Source organism: Carassius gibelio, chromosome B4, assembly GCF_023724105.1.
Source record: "Carassius gibelio isolate Cgi1373 ecotype wild population from Czech Republic chromosome B4, carGib1.2-hapl.c, whole genome shotgun sequence".
Lineage (NCBI taxonomy): Eukaryota > Metazoa > Chordata > Actinopteri > Cypriniformes > Cyprinidae > Carassius > Carassius gibelio.
In genome coordinates this window covers 1272151-1294863 of record NC_068399.1, presented here as the reverse complement: position 1 = coordinate 1294863, position 22713 = coordinate 1272151, and positions in this window count along the sequence as shown.

Sequence of the window (22713 nt, the reverse complement as noted above, 5' to 3'; positions counted from 1 at the left end):
TTCAAGAAAATCAAGGAGTTATTGGGAAACACGGTCAGTGCTGGGAAGGTTACTTTGGAATAAATTAATAGATGATTACAAGTTACGCTATTTAACATGTAATAACGTAACTATTTAATTTGATTACATTTGATAACTTTTCTAAATTTCTAACTCTTTTCAACTGCTAATAATTTTTTTGACATTTAAATATATATAAAGTATGACAGGACTGTACTGGGGATGAAGCCTCTTCTCGAATTCAACAATCTTTCAACAAAATGAACAGATTAGTAAATGGTGAACACAAATGTACTTAATAGGAGGTAATGAACTAATAAATCATGTGAAGCAGAGAACAGAGAAGCAACTTTTGAAATGGGAGGTTGTGTCTTTCAAACTTACTTATATAATCAAACTAAAGAGCCAAAAGCTCAATTTGGTCAGGTCTGAAAGAAACAACCTCTTATAACTAAGTCTCTGAGCAAGTAAGTGAGGTTAATAGTATTTCTGGTAAAAATGAAAGAAATATTTGGTGAAATGTCATTTTGCTTCTGAATACAAATATTTCATTATTTGTTTTCAAGCGTTATTTATTAATATCTTGTCCTGCTATCTGCAGTGTTTAGGTCAAATAAAGATGTCATATTAATGCCTGAAATATCATCACTGTTTCTTGCATTAACATTTTGGTAACTTTTTGTAATCTTTGTTTTCCAGAAATAATTTTATATTACGATAAAATAACTGCATTAAAAAAATGATATGTACTGCCTTGCAAAACAATCCTCTGATAAAGACTCCACATTTAAGTGTGAGAGTGAGAAGCACTTGGAAGTAAATTTGAGTTTAAATAATTTGTCATCCAAAGTGAAGATTCACATCTTGTTCCAGATTTCAGTGAAGTATAAAATTAAACTAAATAAATTAAATACATATTTTGTGTAACAATGTCTCATTTGCACATTAAAATGGATCAACATAAACAGTGTTTCAAAGCTCATAACACAATACACAAATTCAAGATCTGGCTTTTGTAAGCTGTAAGTCAATGCTCAAATAAATAATGAGATGTTTGTAATTGCTCACTTCTTTGAAATTTCATATGCATGTGTTCTTAAAACAATAATTACCCGATGATGGAAAGTGTTGTTTATGAATATTGGTTAGAACACATTCTGCTGCTGTGTGAATGCAGAAAATATACACCCATCTTTGTAATAAGTTTTACAAACTGCATTGCTACGCACAAAAACATTTTTGTACATTTTAGTGTATATTCATGTTTGCCTATACAGATATCTGTATTGAACAATCGCATTCCTTTTTTAACGGATTGTGGGTGTAAGTTTGTATGAAACCGAACTTTTCAGTTGGCTTTCTGCCTGGACTACCAAAGAAAATCATGGAGGTAATGGGCAACACTGTACAGAGTCATTTACTGTGTGAAAGAACAGGAATGCACTGTTGGTACATATAGGAGATTTTAGATCACACACAACTGCAAATGATTCAAATATGAACAGTGCTCAGTGTCAACATTAATATGAAGTCGATACATGGTGATAATAAACAACATCTAACAAGTCTGAATAAAAAGAATCACGTAAGAATTAAACTTAATTCATAAAAAAAACAAATACACACTGGAGCATTATATTATATTATATTATGAGCATTGAAATATGAAGCATCAAGACAGAGAAGCAACTTTAGAAATGAGAGGTTGATCCAGAAGCTCAATTTGGTTTCAAAGAAACAGCCTTGTATATCTAAAGTTGCTCTTATGTCTTGTCTTGATGTTTCAAATTTCAAAACTCACAACATTACAATAGCAATACAGAAGACTCTGAGCAAGAAAAGTGAGGTTAATAGTATTTCTGGTAAAAATAAAAGAAGAGTGGAATGTTATTTTGTTATCTGCAGTTTTTAAATAAAATCAAAATGTCATATAAATGCCTGAAATGTCATCGCTTTTGCTTGCAGTAAAATTTTATTATTATTGTTTTTAATTTTTGTTTTCCAGAACTAATTTGAAATTATGATAAAATAACTGCATAGGAAAATATAAATGTGTATTTGTAAAATATATTTCAACATTTGGATGACATGAATCTTTACTTTGAATATAAACCCGACACTTAAACACTTAAATTTGCAGATTGTTCTCTATGAGAAGTATAAAATGTAAATAAAAAAGTTAATAAATTAATTTTAAAAAAGTGTAATATATGTACAGTGATTGCTGTACAATTAAAAACTTATCATTTATGCATCAAAATTAATCAATATATTCAGTGTTTCTGATCTGGCTTGTGAAACCAAGTCAATGCTCAAATAAATAATAGATGTTTGTAACTGCTCACTTATTTGAAGCTACATATACATGTGTTCTTAAAACAATAATAACCCAGTGATTGAAAGTGTTGTTTATGAATCTGTGTGAGTGCAGAAAATATACAGCCATCTTTGTACAAATATTATATTCTCTGCCAGTTTTATGGCATTAATTAAATTTTCTTTTCATACTTCTGTGTACAATATATTCATGTTTACCTATATCGATATCTTCTGTATTCTAAGACCACATTCTTTATTTTATTGAGAACTAATTGTGGGTGAAAGTTTATTTGTATTTCTGAATAATTTTACCTAGACGTACAAGAAAAACAGGTATTTTACCGGTATTGGGCAACACTGTAGAGAGTAATTTAGCTTGTAAAAGAAATTTCATAAACTGTTGGTGCCTAGAGGCAAGATTTTAGATATAGTGTTGTGATTAAAGAGGGTCTTTTCTGTCATAAACAGTCTTTAACTTTTTTTTTTTTTACTTATGATTTCACTTAGTTTTTAAGCCAGGTTAAAGAGATAGGTCTTTAAGTAAAGGATGAACCCCTTCAGGCTGATGCAAGACCTGATCCTGATCACCCTGTTGGGGTTTATTCTGCGAGAACAACCGGCTGGGTGTACATTATCCCACTTATTACACAGATACTTGCCACATAAGTAAGTAATTAGATGCAAAATATAGATTTGAGTTGAAATATTTGAACACAAAGCTTCCTTGAAGACAGCAGTTGCGAGTAAGTGGCAAAATAAACTGACATTTAAAGGAAACGTTGCAGGCAAACCACGTATTACACAACATTTCACCACAAAATAATTAAGGCAATACAAGAATTAAGACGAAAATGTTTTAAACCCTTACCAGTTCTTGCAAAACTGCTGCAAAATTGTCAATAATGTCATCATAGGACAGCTGCCTGGAAACATGCCTGTTTATGCTCATCATGGCCAGGCCATTGAGATGGTGCCGTGTTATTGTAGACCTCAGGTATGTTTTAATGAGCTTCAGTTTTGGAAAAACTCCTCTCTGCAGTAGCCACACACAGAAGTTGCAGCAAATTTTCTATGGGCACTAGAGGCTGAAATTTTTTGGGGAACACAATCACTATTAATCACGGATTGGGATAGGACAGGAAAAAATGTCAGCGGGAGTGGGCAGGACCGGGAATACACTTTGATCCCCAACTTTATACACAAATACAGCCTACCTTTTATATAAATAAACTACAAACTTAAAAAGGTTAAAGCAATATTTTATACAGATACAGCACATTCACACGCAATCGCTTTCGCAATAATGCATTAAAAAAAAGTAATCTTACAGTGCTACTTCATCTGTAGCTATCTGATTTTTAATGAGCATAAATCTGTTAGAAATGCATTGATCTTTAGATAACATAACTGATGAAAATGTACTGTTATTTTCATCACAAACAAAATTTGCACAGCACCCAACAAACATGAGATGTCTATCTGACGTGCAGATCAAGTCTAAATTGCGTCGGTCAGTCTGGACCATATCTGGACGTTGAACTACGACGTCCCTTGGACGTAGATATGAGGTTCAAAATTTGACTGTTGGGCTAAGGATTTTCTTCTGTACAATGTGCAGAACAGGTTCAGGAAGTCAACATAACTTTTTTTTTTTATACATATAAACACAACAAAGCAATCCTTTGATTTCTGATTTAAATATCACATGTAGCCTAGTCTCCTGAAGCATTTAGGTGTTAAAATAATAAGCACCATAATGTGACCATTTAAAATCTTACATGGATTATTTATTTGAGTGGTATTTTTCACTGGTGCATTGACAGAAACAGCAGTTTATCTATAAATTAAATATAGTTAATTAAATAGATTAAAATATATTAAAATGTAATATATTTAAATAGATAATTAGACTTAAATGTAATAAATAGATTTAACACATTTAATTTATATGATGCATTAAAATTTATTATATTAGTATCATTATATAATAATAATATTATATCATATTCAATAATAAATATTTAAAACAGATTTAAATTGAATGAAATACAGTATATTCAAATGTTCGCTTACCACGAGGGACATTAACGTGATGTTACGTGAGTGACATAAATGTGATGGCAAAAAAAATATATAAATGTAAAGAGTGATGGTGCAAACAACCATGATGACGAAAGAATAATTCAGTTTATTACAAAAGACTGAAGATATAACTACCGCCATCCGTTAATTTATCTATTTCTACGATGAGGACACTTTATAAACCTACAGAGATAAAATTCCTATTTTTGGTAATTGTACATAATACAGTCTGAGGTAAAATTATGTTGATCCCTTTTAGCTTAGTTGTTAAAATTTGTCACCAAAACATGTAACTGTAATTGTTCTTGATCCAATAATGAAACGGTTTTGTAGCAACTTTTTTTTTTCTCTACTTTTCAAGACGGGAACAACAACAAAGTTTAATTTCTGATTCATAATCTACACACTCTACTGGTAAGTGTAACACTACTGACTAGTTTTATTACTGCAAATACAAATACATTCTGTCACTATGTTAAAAATAATGTACAATTTTCTAAATTTTATCTTGTGTGAAGTGTTTGGCCTTGTATTAAAACAGCCTTTGTCGTGTATCCTGGCTGCTCACGCAAGCTTGTGAATAGGCATTTTAAACTTTAAAGTAATTTTTAAAATCACGCTTTGAAATGATTCACTAAAGACTAAAAACTTGTCTAGAAGTAGGACAGTACCACTCCAGATTGAAAACCCTTGCATTGTAGCATATTGTGTTCTTTTCATTATTGTGCATGCAGATAATATTCGGGCACTTGAACACTTGACTCTTGCACGAATAAAGAATACCATCTTTTAGAATTTTATGTTAATTGCAGTTGTTATAAAAAGGAAAAGCTTAAAAAGTTAAGCTCAAACAGGTGAACATAACGTATGGACCCAACTAAATAGTTTGTTATCCAGTGTATAATGAGTGAAATTTCTCTTATTTTCATGGTTTTTGTGTGAACACACTGTCTCTGTTAGTTTATTTACAAGTACAAAAATAAATTGCATTGAAATAAACATGAAATTTAATTAAAGGCAGCATAAGAGTGTTTATTTTGTCCAGAAACAGTATAAATGACGTCTAAATGAGACCTTATAAGACATTGAAAATACGTCCACAATGACCAAATATGAACTAAATTTGAACCTTCTAGAGATGTCTTGTGGACGTCGATATTGGACATCCAGAAGACATCATAAAAACTTTCATTCCGGCTCTTCAAGGGACATAATTTCAATGTCCGACAAAGATTCTTCCGGGATTTAAATTCATCCGGGATTGAAAATTGATTTTTTTTTTTTTTTTGCAGGAGTGGAATGGAACAGATTTTTGAAAATCCACTACCGTGTGTCACGGTGTCCGGTCTCTGTTTCCTTGAGTCTCCACAAGTGGTCTCACTTCCCCATAGAGGGTTTTCACCGACGTCACGTTCTGGGCGGTAACCCGGATGCGCGGCCATTGTGGAGGTACTCGGTGTAAAAAACTGAACGGAGTACAATGGAGTATAGTGCGCTTTGGATACTTTAAGTGAATGTAGCCATGTCTAAACAACCGAAAAGTTCAACAAAACGTGCCCAAGATGCAAAGGCATGTAGGGAAGGACTTGGACCACAAGAAAAGGCGCGATATTTCGAGAAATTGCGATTTATTGGCGGTGCAGATCCCTACGAGTTAGCTCCCTCTTCTTGGATCCGTGACGACCCGGTGATTCTTCCTTCATATTCATATTCTTCCTTGCATATCCCGATAAAGTCAACTACCTGGTTTTCTCGCCGAGCCCATACACAGCGGAAGACCTTAAATCCTACAAGGGTTTGGAGGCTTATAACCAGATGGTGTGTGGATGGGTGAGGTGAGGGAGACGCAGTACCAAGTTATCAACGACCGTTGTATTGTAAAGGCCAAAGTAAGTAATGCAATAACGTCTTTAATCAACCTATACTTAACTGTATGATATCATTGCGATACTCAAGGTGTAGCCAAGTGACTCTCAATCATGTTTTTTTTTTCATTTCAAAGACTCCCAGTTTGCTATCTACACTGTACACTATCTGAGTTAGTTTCATAGTATTTTATTCTATCATATAAATGCACATGTACAATCTGACACCCCCAAAAAAACACACACTATTATTCTCGAGCTGTCTTATTAGTACAACCTGAAACACGGCAATAATTAACCATTTTCCTTGACGACGTTCGGGATATACTTCAGTGACAGTGCTTTGTTGTGATGCGGAGTGCCTCCAACATGGCCGACTTCCGGTCTGATGACGCGCCGTGAAAACCCTCTATAGGCACCTCACCGTAGGCACTACAATTCCCACAAAGCCTTGTCCCTGAATCACAGTAATTGTACTCCTGTTAATTGCACTCAGGTGTCTTCACTTGATAGTCATTACCCTGCCTATATTAACCGGTCTTTTTCTGTTTGTCTTCATGGAGTTCTTTCATTCTGTCACCCAGTTTCCTCGCCTTCCGAGTTTCCTGTTCCAGTTCCAATTACCGTTCCTGTTCCTTCCCTGTTTGTTTGTCGTTTGGATGGATTTATGGTTTTGACCCCTGCTTGTTGGATTCTGATTTGGATTACCCATTAAATACCACACTGCGTTTGGATCTCTCGTCTCCTGTGTTTCTCTGGGTTCCGATCGTAACACTGTGTCACCCTCTAATGGCCACTATACCAATATAACGCCCAAACACTACACCCTTAAGCAGTTTTCTGTCACAAATCAATCAGTTTCTGTCACAATAACAGTTCTATTGCAAAACATTCACCAAATATGGAACCTTGACCTGTCAAGACCTTTCCAATGATGTGTGTTTTGTAAAGATTACAAAAAGATTTGATTTTCTAAAACACAAAGCCAAAAGAATCTGAACGTTTACATGTTTTTATATTATGAGTTATACCCCTAAAAGTATTAAAGTCGGCATGAAATCAAATTTGACAAATCTTCTTTTTATATGTAATATTGTAGTGTTTATTATAAATGATTTATCTGTGCACTTCATAATTTTTTTAAAATTCATGTAGCCTTATAATCTTTAATCAAATACATTACCCTACCATCCCCCCTCGAAACGACCTCTCTTCTCTTTCGGTCACGTGCCATAGCGAAAGGGTGCGGCCAGAGCCGATGAGGGTGCGGCTATAGGTGTCTGTCTCATTTCTGCACCGCCTCTCAGAGAAACTTGTCAGTGTCAGTCATCTCAGCCAGCAATATGCAATATTGTTTGCAACACCCAACCTCCAACGATCCAATCAATTCCCCGATGGACGAAACCAAGGCCCGCCCTACATTTTTTCTAATTTCAGAAGCCGTTTAGCTCGGATATACGTCACAGCAAGGAAAAAATGACAATCTCAACTTCCGTTTCATGCCGACTTTAAGTAGTATATACAAATATTAGTATGCAGGGCCGGCCCTGACCAATTTGCTGCCCTAGGCAAGATTTTACCTGGCGCCCCATGCATCACAGCCCATTTCACCCTGTCATTGTGTTCATGATTTAGCATATATATATATATATATATATATATATATATATATATATGTGTGTGTGTGTGTGTGTATATATATATATATATATATATACACACACACACACACTTGTCAGTGTCAGTCATCTCAGCCAGCAATATGCAATATTGTTTGCAACACCCAACCTCCAACGATCCAATCAATTCCCCGATGGACGAAACCAAGGCCCGCCCTACATTTTTTCAAATTTCAGAAGCCGTTTAGCTCGGATATATGTCACAGCAAGGAAAAAATGACAATCTCAACTTCCGTTTCATGCCGACTTTAAGTAGTATATACAAATATTAGTATGCAGGGCCGGCCCTGACCAATTTGCAGCCCTAGGCAAGATTTTACCTGGCGCCCCATGCATCACAGCCCATTTCACCCTGTCATTGTGTTCATGATTTAGCATATATATATATATATATATATATATATATACACACACACACACACATTACAGCAGAACTGTTTCCAACACTCATAATAAATCATCATATTAAAATGATTTCTAAAGGATCATGTGATAGACTGGATGTCACATGTGACACTGAAGAATGGAGTAATGATGCTGAAAATTCAGCTTTGCAACACAGAAATAAATGATAATTTAAAGTATAATAAATTGAAAACAAATTATTTTAAATTGTAATAATATATCACAATATTACATTTTTTCTGTATTTTTGATCAAATAAATACAGGCTTGATGAGCAGAAGAAACTTCTTTCAAAAACATTAAAAATAGTAATGTTTCCAAACTTTTGGCCTGTACTGTATCCCCCCAAAACTGCACAACTGTAGAGTAAAACATTAATAAAAAAGTGATAATAAAAAATGCGTCTTAAAACTGACATGATTGTACAAAATCACAATCTGGGGACTCAGAACTCAGAACAACTGCTAACATTAAATTTAAGGTAAAAATAACTGCCATGAAATTATAGTATCTTACTCCTATGCAATAAATTGTTCTTTCACTACATGTCTTTACCTCTGTCTTTATCCTCTTCTCTTCTTTTTGGCACTGTATCTCAGAATCAGAATCAGAATCAGAAAGAGCTTTATTGCCAAGTATGTTTGCGTATACAAGGAATTTGTTTTAGTGACATAAGCTTCCAGTACACAGAGACATCAACACACACACAAAAAAATAAAAAAAATAAAAAGTAGGCAAATAGATAAGTGTATAAACAATTGTGCTATAAATGATAATGGAATAGGATTGAATAAGATGCAGGGATGTACTAGGATGGAGGGGTAACAAATAAATATAAGGATATTGCACTTTTGTTTGCATAAGCATAAGTGGGGAACATTTAACTGTTCATGAGGTAGATTGCCTGGTGGAAGAAACTGTTTTTGTGCCTTACTGTTCTGGTATTTGCGGCTCTGAGGCGCCGGCCAGATGGCAAAAGTTCAAAAATGGGGTGACTTGGATGTGAGGGATCCAGAGTGATTTTATGAGCCCTTTTCCTCACTCTGGATGTATACAGTTCTTGAAGGGTGGGCAGGGGAGCACCAATAATCCTTTCAGCAGTCCGAACAGTTCTCTGTAGTCTTCTGATGTCTGATTTTGTTGCTGAGCCAAACCAGACAGTTATAGAAGCACACAGTACAGACTCAATGACGGCTGAGTAGAACTGTTTCAGCAGCTCCTGTGGCAAGTTAAACTTCCTCAGCTGGCGAAGGAAGTACAACCTTTGTTGGGCCTTTTTTACAATGGAGTCAATGTGATTGTCCCACTTCAGGTCCTGAGAGATGGTGGTTCCCAGGAATCTGAATGACTCCACTGCAGTCACAGTGCTGTTCATGATGGTGAGTGGGGAAAGTGCAGGTGGGTTTCTCCTTAAGTCCACGATCATCTCCACTGTTTTGAGCGTGTTCAGCTCCAGGTTGTTAAGACTGCACCAGACAGCCAGCTGCTCAACCTCTTGTCTGTAAGCAGACTCATCACCGTCCTGGATGAGGCCGATGACTGTAGTGTCATCTGCAAACTTCAGGAGCTTGACAGAGGGGTCTTTAGAGGTGCAGTCATTGGTGTACAGGGAGAAGAGCAGATGGGAGAGAACACATCCCTGAGGGGCGCCAGTGTTGGTGGTGCAGCTGTTTGACATGAATTTCCCCAGTCTCACTAACTGTTGCCTATCTGTCAGAAAGCTGGTGGTCCACTGACAGATAGAGCTAGGAACAAAGGGCTGGGTCAGTTTGGTCTGGAGGGTTGTTGGGATGATGGTGTTGAAAGCTGAACTAAAGTCCACAAATAGGATCCTCACATAAGTCCCTGTTTTGTCCAGATGTTGCAGGATGAAGTGCAATCCCATGTTGATTGCATCATCCACGGACCTGTTTGCTCGGTAAGCAAACTGCAGGGGGTCCAGTAAGGGTCCAGTGATGTCCTTCAGATAACCCAGAACCAGTTTTTCAAACGACTTCATGACGACAGATGTTAGAGCCACAGGCCTGTAGTCGTTAAGTCCTGTTATCTTGGGTTTCTTTGGAATGGGGATTATGGTGGAGCGTTTGAAGCAGGAAGGCACTTCACACAACTCCAGGGATCTGTTGAAGATCTGTGAAAAGATGGGGGCCAGCTGGTCAGCACAGATTTTCAGACAGGCTGGAGTAACGCCATCTGGGCCTGGTGCTTTTCTTCTTTTGTTCTTCTTGAAGACCTGGCGCACATCATCTTCACAGATTTGAAGAGCAGGAGGTGTGGAACGGGGGATTGCAGGAGGTGTTAATGGTTGTGAAGGGAGATGGTCAGAATGGGTGTTGGGGGTTTCAAATATACAATAAAACTCATTCAGGTCGTTAGCAAGCCGTTGATTAGCCTCAGTGCAAGGGGATGGTGTCTTGTAGTTTGTGATGGCCCTCAGTCCTCTCCAAACTGAAGTTGAGTCGTTGGAAGAAAACTGGTCTTCCAACTTTTTAGCGTAGGTCTTTTTAGCCGCTCTGATCTCTTTGTTCAGTGTGTTCCTGGCCTGATTGTACAAGACCCTGTCCCCATTTCTGTAGGCATCCTCTTTGGCCTGACGAAGATGTCTGAGTTTTACTGTAAACCATGGCTTATCATTGTTGAATGTTAAATAAGTCCTGGTAGGAATGCATACATCCTCACAGAAACTAATATAGGATGTTACGGTCTCTGTGAGTCCGTCCAGATCGGTGGTAGCAGCTTCAAAAACACTCCAATCAGTGAGGTCAAAACAAGATTGTAAATCCTGCTCTGTTTCGCTGGTCCATCTCTTCACAGTCCTTACTACAGGTTTAGCAGATTTAAGTTTCTGCTTGTAGGATGGTATAAGATGAATCAGACAGTGATCAGAACGTCCCAAAGCTGCTCGTGGAACAGAGTGATATGCATCCTTTATTGTGGTGTAGCAGTGATCCAATATATTACTGTCTCTGGTGGGACATGTAACATGCTGTCTGTATTTTGGCAGTTCACGGGAGAGATTGGCTTTATTAAAGTCCCCAAGAATGATTAAAACAGAGTCCGGGTGTTTGTTGTTCTGTCTCTGTGATCTGATCAGCGAGTTTCTGTAAAGCTGAGCTCACGTGTGCTTGCGGATGGATGTAAACACTAACCAGAATGAACGAGTGAAACTCCCGCGGCGAATAGAACGGCTTGCAGTTGACAAACTGCATTTCTAGATCAGGACAGCACATCTTCTTTAACACAGTTACATCTCTACACCACCGCTCATTGATGTAAAAGCATGTCCCGCCGCCACGCGATTTCCCCGTCGATTCTGATTCGCGATCCGCTCTGAACAGCTGAAAGCCCGGCAGATGGAGCGCGCTGTCCGGTATGGCGTCTTTTAGCTAGGTTTCCGTGAAACACAGAGCAGCAGAGTGTGAGAAATCCTTATTTGTCCGAGAGAGCAAAAGGAGTTCGTCTGTTTTGTTGGGTAGAGAGCAGAGATTTGCCAGATGGATGCTAGGCAACGGCGTTCGAAATCCGCGCTTCCTGAGTCTGACGAGCGCTCCCGCTCGCTTCCCCCGTCTGCGCGTCCTGAAGCGTTTGATCAGCGCCGCCGCTCCTCCTATAACAACGTTCAGTAAAATGTCTGAATAATTTAAATCCGGTAAAAGATCTTGTGGTGTGTTCTGCCGAATGTTTAGCAGTTCATCCCTGGTGAAACTGATCGTGTTTGTTAAACAAAAAACAGGAGAAAAGAACAAAAACAGTACAAACACTGGAGAGCCAAGCACTGAAGCAGCCATCGAGTACTAAGTACTAAATCTATCGCAGACTATGCTCATTTATAATGTGTCATGTAAATTCGGCCTTCCGTCACAATCAGGAAACTTTCACCATGTCTAGAACTGGCGCGAGCTGCCAGGCCCGTTTCTACGAGCTGTGTGTTAACAAAAGCAGTGCTGTCTACATTGGATGCGGCGTCGGGCATGCTACACAACAAATTACCAACAACTGATCGTGCGCGCGCTCTGTTTCTGACGCACTTCAAGCACTCGATGGGCGGGGGAAGATTGAAGAGCCGGACTTTTTTTTTTTTTTTTTGCTTTATTTGGTAGTATTTCGAATTAATGTTTTTTAAATAGTAGCCTATTATAAAAAAAAATATGTAAAAAAAAAAAAAATTCATTCGTTCACTCATTCTGGCGCCCCTATGGATGAGTGGCGCCCTTAGCATTTGCCTATACCGCCTATGCCACGGGCCGGCCCTGTTAGCATGTTTCTTTTTTATATGTTTGGCAGCTGTTATTTGGACCCTTAAAAACCACCATGTTGGGGGGCGTCACGTGACCCAGAGTGAGTTGGCTGCCTGAGTTCTTTGCTCCGCTCAAATAAAAAAAAAATTAACATTTCTCTCCACTGATTTCTCATTTTATTTCAATTAACGGACTATAATTATGTCAGACACACCTTCTGATAAAGATTTTCCTATCTTTGGCTCTACTCGCTCACAGAAGGCTAAAGAAAAAGATAAGAAGAATCCCACTCACCACACGCCTTCGGTTGATGCTAACGTTAATGCAGCCGAATCTCCCCTGGATATGTCGCTGATTTTATCAGACATAAAGGCCAACGGTTCATGTCTCAATGGAATTACTAGCCATCTGGAGGGGAAAGACAATTCTGTGTCTTGCCTTCAGAATTTATTTGCTGCCGTCATCGAGAGAGAGTTACGGGCGCTGAAGCTCGCTTGGATGAAGATGAACAGAGGATTTCATCTGTTGAGGATTCTGCGGCATCTACTAAAGTGCAACTGGCCAACTTGAAGGTGATTGTTGATCAGTTGCAGACAAAGACGGACAATCTTGAAAACAGAGGCCGCTGCAAGAATCTGAAAATAGTGGGCCTGCCAGAGAAAGCCGAGGGCTCTGGCCCACTCCCAGCATTCCTGCGAGTGGTAAGATCTGCCTGCTGACTTCCCTGCACTGGACATCGAGAGGGCCCACAGATCTCCCACCTTCACACCCAACAATCCGGATTCATCTCCGAGAAGTATTTTAGTTCGGTTTCTACGGTTCACTGATAAAGAAGAAATTTTTTAAGTGGCCCTGAAGAAGACTGTTACTCACAATGGCTCAGAGCTTCGGTTCTATTCAGAATTGGCAGCTGGTCTGCTGCAGAAACGCCATGAGTTCGCGGCTGTGGGTAAAGCTCTGGCTGCCCGCGGTCTGTATCAGGGATTCGCCTATCCGGCCAGACTCAGGGGTATGTCAACATCCACACCTATTTTTAATTCTGGTTGCACAATATTATTTGCTAGATTGACTCCTACATTTACAAAATAATTGTTAAATTAATTAGTAATATCATTTGGATTGGTTATAGTTTTTAATTGGTTTATAAAATACTTTGGATATTCACTTTTCTTGATTTTTCCTTTAATTACACTATTTAGTACCTCCCAAGTCTCTTTTATATTGTTTCTATGTTGCTCTAATAGGTTTTTACAATAATCCTTTTTTGTTTTCCTTAATATTGTTTACTAGCTTATTATTATATGATTTATATTTAAGTTCAGCTTCCTTTGTTCTCTTTTCTAGAAAATGTTTAAATAGGTGATTTTTCTTTTTACATGCATTTTGAAGTCCTTTAGTAATCCATGGTTTGGCTTCGTACTTTGTTTTTGCATGCTCATAGGACAATGTTTGTTGAATAAGTGAGTAAAAATAGACAAAACATTATAAGGTTCATTTGTATCATTAGTTGAGTCGACTTTTTTTTTTTTTAGTAGACGTAATTTTAGAGTCATTTTAGACTATAATCTCCTTGCTTCTTTGTACCTTTATTCTGAAAAAAATGTTGCAGTGTAATAAAGACAGGTAAATAATTAATTACCTATTATAATTAATAAGGAGGCCATTTTCTATTCTGCTGTCAACTGCATTTGTAAAAAATATTGTCGATTAATGTATAACTATTGGCTGTAATTCTTGAAGGTTTTATGATAGTGGGAAAAAGACCTAACACATAACACAAAACAGTCAAACATTAAGCGATACCGAATTCAAGACCAAAGACAGCTCCTAAAGATTTCCAAAGGAACCACAAGTTAAATCCAAAAGATTATACAGCATCCAAAGCACGTGACAGTGCATCAGCTACATTATTAATTCATAGAAATAATTTAAGCAATTAAAAACCTTTTTTTAAACTTGAATTTAAATACTATTAAACTAACTTTAAAATCTCAAGGAGTTTATAAGTTAAAAAGGGTAAAATGTCACAGTGCATGTTAAATAGCCTAAATTAACTTGGGTTAACAATATCATTCGATTTTTTAAATGAACAATTCCTGTATAAAATGGGACAGCAACCTTTATATCAAACGTTTTTAAATCGTCCACAGCTGAGCAACGCGAGAGTGGGATCTGCTAGAGAGCACGCAAAGTGAATATGCTGCACAAAGTCATTTTCAGATGCAATGAAAAAAAAATTAATAATAAAAAATACAAAAAAACAACCCTAGATGGCCTGGGCCCAGGTTCTGTTCCGAAGTATATAATAATTATAATAACTGTTAACCCATAGTAACCAATTTTAACGGATTAATCTCTTATTTTTTATTTGCTGCATGTTTTCTTTCTTTATTTATTTTAAACATGCAAAAGAAATAAATTACGTTTTTGAGAGGAAAAAATATATGAGTTTCAAATATATTATAGGTTGCATTTTAATGGATTAATCACCTATTTTTAATTTGTTGCATGTTTTTTTTATATTATATAATTCATTTATAAGTTGCATTTTATTACATTTAGAAATAATAACGGCTGGCCTAATAATGTTATAATGTACCAACAGGATATATTTAGTTCCCTTCACTTTACAACAAATCAACAAATATATCAGAACAAAACAAGAACTAAAAATATATAGTTCTAATTGATGAATATAATTGCAGTATATCATAATAAAGGCTTAGCTATAAACAAACAAAAAATAATAATAATTTAAAGCTAAGCATACGGTAAGGTTTCTCATTCTCTCACTCGGGAGAAATCCAAATGTTTCCATATTCGTGATTTTTCCCATTTGAAGCTTAACTATTATTCATGAGGTAAACAGGCTGTGTAGTTCATGGGTGTTTCAGTATTGATGGAAAAAAAAATCATAATTAACAATATGTCAAAGTGCTAACGCTGAATGTCTGGTGAATGCCTGCTGTTTCCAGTGAATATATGCGCGAGGCACCAGTGCAATCAAACATCTGAAACAGAAAATACTAAATTTTTGGTCACACATAAGGCATAATTCAAGAATGCAAATTGTTAGTAGCTTGAAAAAATCAAGAAAAATAACAGAGTTAATAATAATTATTGCTAAATGGTACACCATTCTCATTTCGCTCTGCATATGAAACCTGCAGAATGATCCAAAATGAAATTAAAACATTTAGCTTTCTATCCATATATATATATATATATATATATATATATATATATATATTTATATATATATAAATTTACTGTTTAATAACAATAGCATGCATATGATCCTTTGTGTAAAGGTCTTCTTTAATTTTGTAATGAGCAAACTGTAGCCTAAGACTGTCCTACGTTTTAAAATTAACTCATTGTAAATGTTTAAATATTTTTTAAAGATGCTACAATTTTGTTTCATAATGTTATTGTTGTTTTACTTCCTCCTTTTATCTCATTTTACAATTACATTTATTTCACAATCCGTCCCTTTGTGCCACCTGTCGTTAGTTTCACAAATGATTTTAACAGGCAACTGACTTGCAGTTAATGCCACGCAACCGTGGCAATAATCCCCATTTAGGTTGTCCACATACTGAACCATATTTTCTGAACCCCTAGAATATCCAGGCAGAAGGACAGCAAAAACAAAGACCACAAGTTTGTCCCCCAAGTGTACAGAATATTGATCTTGTGACCTGGAGGCTGAGAGGACTGTCTGAATTTGGTCATATATTTGATAATGGTCAAATTAGGTCCTTCCAGTCATTAAATCAGTAATTAAACCTGCCCAGTAAAGATTTTTATACATTTATTCAATTATGGCACTTTTTGGAGTCACACTCAAAAGAAGGTAAAAAATTATTTGATCTTACTGATGTCACGGAGACGAACCCCGTGATTCCCTCTGCTGGACTCTGATCACCTGCACAGGTGCCACTCATCAGGACTATCCTACCGTTTCATGTAGTGATTGCTCCCATTCAATGGGATATTATGACCCTGCTCCAACAACACAGGGAGCAAAACGAGAACCCAGTGGTTTGCCCAGCCGACAGAATCTTCGTCCCTGAACATCTTCGTACCCAGGTCATCAGTCAAGTTCACTGCCACCCATCATCCGGTCACCCAGGTATCGCCGCCACCATCAATCAACTGGAGAACCGCTTCAGGTGGGAATCACTGCACAAGGACACAGCTAATTACATACAGCAATGCAATAACTGTAGTATGAAAAAGGCATCCAAGCAATCTCCCGCCGGTCTCCTGCAACCACTACCCATTCCTCAACGACCCTGGTCTCACATTGCTATTGACTTTATTACGGATCTTCCCAGTGCACAGGGTTATACTACCATACTCACCATCATAGACCGATTCTCCAAGGCTTGTAGATTCATTCCATTACCCAAACTACCTACCACTCTCCAGACGGCAGAACACCTATGCAACTGGGTCTTCCGATTATATGGCCTACCCGAGGACATTGTGTCAGACCGGGAACCTCAATTCACCTCAATTATGGTCAGCCTTCTTCAAAGCCCTGAATGTTAATGTCAGCCTCACCTCTGGGTATCATCCCCAAGCAAACGGACAGGTAGAGAGCCTCAACCAAGAGCTGAACTGCTCCCTCAGAGCTTATTGCAACCAGAATCAGGATGATTGGGCTCGATACTTACTCTGGGCAGAATACGCCCTTATTAAACTCCCTTATTAAACCATCTACCGGTCTGACTCCCTTTAGATGTGTACTGGGGTTCCAACCACCAATGTTCCCATGGTCAGGAGATCCAACAGACGTACCAGCTGTAAACGATTGGATGGCATGCAGTGAGGAGGTATGGAATCGGGCCCATGTTCACCTACAACATGCTGTTAGGAGGCAGAAGTAGCAAGCGGACCGCAGAAGGCGCCCAGGTCACAACTACCAGCCAGGTCAATGGGTGTGGCTATCAACACGGGATCTCTGTCTCCGGCTTTCTTGCTGCAAACTGAGTCCAAGGTAAGTGGGTCCAATCCAAATCACTAGACAAATAACTCCAGTTTCCTTCCGGTTGGCACTTCCTAACACATATTGTATTTCTCCTACCTTTCATGTATCCCTGTTCAAGCCCACTGCTGGTCCCAGAGACGAGGGAGAGGGGAGGTCCCATGTACAGGCCCCTCAACCCATCATCATAGAGGGCGAGGAGGCTTACCAAGTCCAGGAATTACTCGATTCCAGACGTCGGGGAAGAATTCTACAATATCTGGTCGACTGGGAGGGGTACAGTCCAGAGGTACGCTCTTGGGTAAACTCTGAGGATATTCTAGACCCCAATCTTATCGATGAGTTTCATCGCTCACATCCTGAAAGACCGGCCCCTCCACCCTGTGGTAGACCCCGACATCGTGTGCCTCCTCGCGCCAGGAGTCGCTCGCAGGGGGGGCCATGACATCCGAGGCCATGTTGGGCCACCAGAAGCGTTCCCTTAGCAATGAGAGGGTTTCATTGACCCCCAGGTGACCTGTGCCAAGAGATGTGTGAGCGGAGTGAATGAGTGGATTGTGCTGTGTCCTCGGGATGTACTGGTGATCCTGGTGGGCAACCTGGCAGGGTGTTGGTAGCAGGATCGGTTGGAGGAAGGGTCTCGGCAGATCAGGTAATGGGGATTATGATGACCTTTTATGGGAGAATGGTTTCGGGTTCCTCAATTCAATTCAAGTTTCAATTCAAGTTTATTTGTATAGCGCTTTTTACAAAACAAATCGTTACAAAGCAACTTTACAGAAAATTGTTTCTACAATATTTAGGAGTAGCTAGTAGTTTGTGCACATTTGACAGGATTTTTGAAAAAATAAAAATAATAATAATAATACAAGACATAGTCAGCTAGACGATGAACTATCAATATTATTAATTAAGTTATTATATGATTCAGTCACACATTTAGCAATAATTGTTAGTTCTGTTTGTTGATTCAGGGTTAGCATCATCTGAGGTCCTCTGAGGGTCAGCATCATCTCTTCTCAGGTGTTCTGGATCCAGACTGGAGCTTTTGTAAATCCTAGTTACCACGGGATGTAAATCCCGTGGCGAAACATAGAAAAAAATACAGACATCATTAGCATAGCTGATGATCCATCAAAGTAAGATTAGTTTAACCCAAGCTAATGAATAAAAATGCACCTTTGATCAGATGCAACTACACTCAAAATTAAAAAGATACATTATTTGAATGCTTGGCGAAAGAGATGTGTTTTAATCTAGATTTAAACAGAGAGAGTGTGTCTGAACCCCGAACATTATCAGGAAGGCTATTCCAGAGTTTGGGAGCCAAATGTGAGAAAGCTCTACCTCCTTTAGTGGACTTTGCTATCCTAGGAACGACCAAAAGTCCAGCGTGTTGTAACCTTATGGTGCGTGATGGGTTGTAACGTGGTAGAAGGCTAGTTAGGTACGCAGGAGCTAAACCATTTAGGGCCTTATAGGTAAGTAATGATAATTTGTAACCGATACGGAACTTAATAGGTAGCCAGTGCAGAGAATGTAAAATTGGGGTAATATGATCATATTTTCTTGACCTGGTAAGGACTCTAGCTGCTGCATTTTGGACTACATGTAGCTTGTTTATTGACGAAGCAGGACAACCACCTAGAAGTGCATTACAATAGTCCAGTCTAGAGGTCATGAATGCATGAACTAGCTTTTCTGCATCAGAAACAGATAACATGTTTCGTAGCTTGGCAATGTTTCTAAGACGGAAGAATGCAGTTTTTGTAACATTGGAAATATGATTTTCAAAAGACAAATTGCTGTCTAATATAACACCCAGATTTCTGACTGTAGAGGAAGTAACAGTACATCCGTCTAGTTGCAGATTGCTCTCTACAAGATTCTGTGTAGTGTTTTTTGGTCCAATAATTAGTATCTCTGTCTTATCTGAATTTAATTGGAGAAAATTATTTGTCATCCAATCTTTTACATTTTTAACACACTCTGTTAGCTTAGATAATTGGGAAGTTTCATCTGGTCTCGTTGAGATATATAGCTGAGTATCATCAGCATAACAGTGGAAGCTAATTCCGTATTTTCTAATAATATTACCAAGGGGCAACATGTATATTGAAAATAGAAGGGGACCTAGGACGGATCCTTGTGGCACTCCATATTTTACTGATGATAAATGAGATGACTCCCCATTTAAGTAAACAAAATGGTAGCGATCGGACAGGTAGGATCTAAACCATCTTAGAGCCTGCCCTTGAATACCTGTATAGTTTTGTAATCGATCTATGAGTATGTCATGATCTATGGTGTCGAACGCAGCACTAAGATCAAGTAAGACTAGAAATGAGATGCAGCCTTGGTCTGACGCAAGGAGCAGGTCATTTGTAATTTTAACAAGTGCAGTTTCTGTGCTATGGTGGGGTCTAAAACCTGACTGAAATTCTTCATACAGATCATTTTTATGCAGGAAGGTGCTCAATTGAGCAGACACAACTTTTTCTAAAATTTTAGACATAAATGGAAGATTTGAAATAGGCCTATAATTTGCCAGTACACTAGGATCTAGTTTTGGTTTCTTAATAAGAGGTTTGATAACCGCCAGCTTGAATGGTTTTGGGACTTGACCTAAAGATAACGACGAGTTAATGATATTGAGAAGCGGTTCTTCGGCTACAGGTAACAGCTCTTTCAGTAATTTACTGGGTACAGTATCTAATAAACATGTTGGTTTAGATACAGTGATACGTTTATTTAGTTCTTCCTGTCCTATGGTTGTAAAGCACTGCAGTTTATCTTTGGGTTTGATGGATGAAACTGAAGTGTTAGATACTGTAGAATCTACATTCGCTATTGTATTTCTAATGTTATCTATTTTATCAGTGAAGAAATTCATAAAGTCATTACTATTTACCGTTGGTGGAATATTTGAATCAGGTGGCGTCTGGTAATTTGTTAACTTAGCCACTGTGCTAAATAAAAACCTTGGATTGTTTTGGTTATTTTCAATGAGTTTGTGTATATGCTCTGCCCTAGCAGTTTTTAGAGCCTGTCTATAGCTGGACATACTGTTTTTCCATGCAATTCTAAAAACTTCTAAGTTAGTTTTTCTCCATTTGCGTTCAAGACTATGAGTTACTTTCAGCAGTTGAGATAGATCAGGCAGGTTATTTGCAAATCTTTCTTTAATGGCTGGAACAATAGTTCTGCCCAGACGGTATCGCTGCGACATATAGTTAATATCAGTTATACGCAGCATGCACGATACAAGGAAATGGTCTGTAATATCATCACTTTGAGGTACAATATCTATAGCAGTAAGATCGATTCAATGCGATATAATTAAATCTAGTGTATGATTGAAACGATGAGTGGGCCCGGTGACATTTTGCTTGACTCCAAAAGAGTTTATTAGGTCAGTAAACGCAAGTCCTAATGTATCATTTGCATTATCAACGTGAATATTAAAATCTCCCATGATTAGTGCCTTATCGACTGTAACTAGAAGGTCTGAGAGGAAATCTGCAAATTCTTTTAGGAATTCTGTATACGGCCCTGGTGGTCTATACACAGTAGCCAGAGCAAGAGATACATTAGATTTCTTTTGCATGTCTGACAGAGTAACATTTAGCAGAAGTATTTCAAAAGAGTTAAACCTGTATCCTGTTTTCTGGGTAACATTGAGAATATCACTATATATTGTTGCAACACCCCCCGCCACGACCAGTCTGACGGGGCTCATTTCGGGTTCCTCAAGATTTTCTTCAGGGGCGTGACACTGGGACAGGGCGTCAGCCTTCACGTTCTTTGCTCCTGGGCGATACGAGATGGTAAAGTGGATGCGGGTGAAGAATAATGCCCAGCGGGCTTGTCTCGGATTTAACCTCTTGGCAACTCGAAGATACTCCAGATTCTTGTGATCCGTGAGAACCAGAAAGGGGTGTTTGGCTCCCTCCAGCCAATGCCTCCATTCTTCCAGAGCCAACCAGATGGCCAACAGCTCACGGTTGCCAATGTCATAATTTACCTCCGGCGAGTTGAGCTTCCAGGAGAAGAAGGTGCATGGGTGGAGGCGACTGGAATTCCCCTGCTGCTGAGATAAGACCGGTACCACTCCAGTAGTAGAGGCATCGACTTCAACGACAAAGGCTCGTTCGGGGTCAGGATGGACCAGGAGTGGAGCGGTCGTAAATGCCTTTTTGAGGGCGTTGAAGGCCTCTGTGGCGGCTGGAGTCCAAGAGAGTGATTTAGGTTTATTTCGGAGGAGACTAGTGAGAGGGCTGGTGATGGTACTGTAGTTCTGGATGAACCGTCTGTAGAAATTGGCAAAGCCAAGGAATCGTTGGAGTTCTTTGATGGTGGTGGGAGTGGGTCAATTCCTTACGGCATTCACCTTTCCCTCGTCCATCCATATGCCACTTCTGTTGATGTTGTAACCAAGGAACTGCACTGAGGGCTGATAGAAGGAGCATTTCTCGGCCTTGAGGTAGAGGGTCGTAAGCCTTCGTCCTTTTTTTCAATGAAGAAGAAGCTCAAAGCATCAGGGGAGGTAGATGGATGAATGTAAACCTGGGCCAGCGCCTCCTTGGTGTATTCTTCCTGGTGTGAGGCAGCTTGGAAGCCCGTTTGGGGCAGAAGACGTCACTGAAGGGGCGTAGCATGTAGGGATGGAAATGGATTGGCTTTCCACTGGGCTCTCAATAGAGGTAGAATAAACTGGAAGAAGTGCAGGGGAAGGATTGGCTGGGACAGGACAACCAGTGGTGCAGCTCTTGAAACAGGAATCGCCCCACTTCAGGACTTTGCCCGTTTTCCAGGAGATGACAGGGTTGTGCTGCTCCAACCATGGGCGCCCTAGAATGTCGTCAGCGGTGGATTCCTCCAGAACCAGCAGATGGATCTCCTCGTGGTGGAGTAGTCCGGTTTGGAGGGATAATGGGACCCACACCATGACGCACACATCTTCTACTCAGCAGCCTGCCGGTTATTGTGTGGACCTGGTAGGCTGACCCAGAATCAAGGAGGGCGGAAACTGGAAGAGAGATATCAGCAGCAGTAAGTGTCACAACAGTGGTGAGTGGTTTCATTTGATACTTCGAAGGGAGAATGGCACTCACCATGGGATGAGGAGGATG